This window comes from Brassica oleracea, chromosome C3, assembly GCF_000695525.1.
Source record: "Brassica oleracea var. oleracea cultivar TO1000 chromosome C3, BOL, whole genome shotgun sequence".
Lineage (NCBI taxonomy): Eukaryota > Viridiplantae > Streptophyta > Magnoliopsida > Brassicales > Brassicaceae > Brassica > Brassica oleracea.
Window position 1 is genome coordinate 30,597,186 of NC_027750.1, and position 1,192 is coordinate 30,598,377.

A 1,192-nucleotide genomic window follows, 5' to 3' on the forward strand; every position below is an offset into this window, starting at 1 on the left:
CAACACAAGGACGAAAGCGCGCTACAAAAAAAATCCAAAATTTTGGTGTAGCACTTCCAGTTGGCTTAATATTTGTCTCTGGAAAGATGCTCGATTCGTACCATACAAGTCATATAATCCCAGAACCTATCGCGGACTTTAAATCGGTACGAATCAGGTAGAAATCGCAAAAGGAAAATCGATAGTCGGCTAGTCACCGCACAAACCTTAAAACCGAGAGTAAACCTAGGTCTTGCCCTAAACCCATCGTATTGGTCTCAGACATCTCAAAGACATGATATCTAAACGATACGAGATCCTAAAACATGTCTCTCCGTTCATATCTCAACGTTCCCGAAAGTTCGTAAGAATAAATAATTTTTACGAAAACTCACGTCGCGAACAAACCAACAGATCGAACGCCTCAGCTCATTTTTACTTCAAACCCACTCGAAACAAAATAACTCAAACAAACATCCATTATATATAAACCGCATAGCGGTAGGGGTTCAAAGCCACCAACGGCCAGTCCCGAAAAAAATAAAAACGGCCAAAACAGGCCCATACAAAGTTCGAAGGCCACACTCGGCCGGACATATATGAACGAAGGCCACACTTGGCCGCATAAGACAAGATAAGGGAAAAACTTCTTCCCGTCAAACACTCACCTCTCACAAATCAAAGTTAAAATTTCAGGACAAGGAAGCTCCGAATGTATCCGCAGGATAGTTCACTTCCTCATCGCCACCGGCAAACTCGGTCGTGGTCTCTACGGTATCAGGAGAAACCGGGATGGGATCCCTGAATCCCTGAATCCTCCCGTCGACCGGTGTGGGAACATAAATTCGCATTGTCGATTTCCGTTTAAATAAGGAAACTGGGAAAACCGTAATTTCCAGAGGTTCTGGATATCTGCTAATACCACACGCCAAGCAATCAGAACACAAGAATAACAACGATAAAGTATAAGAAATCGAAAAGAGAGCAAAGTAGATCTTATTCCGAATTCGCGTTTGAGCGTTACAACAAGTTAAGAGCCTGGGCTACGAGAGCTGTCGGCGAGATTCCTAGTTCTAAAACCCTAAGACGGCAATAACCTAGTTGAGTAGCAGCTCGAATAACAAAAACGGAAATATGCCTAATTGCTCTAAGTGCTAAGTTTGCTCTAAGAAAAGTCATCTCCCATGCCTCTCGCCTAGGACTCCTTTTATAC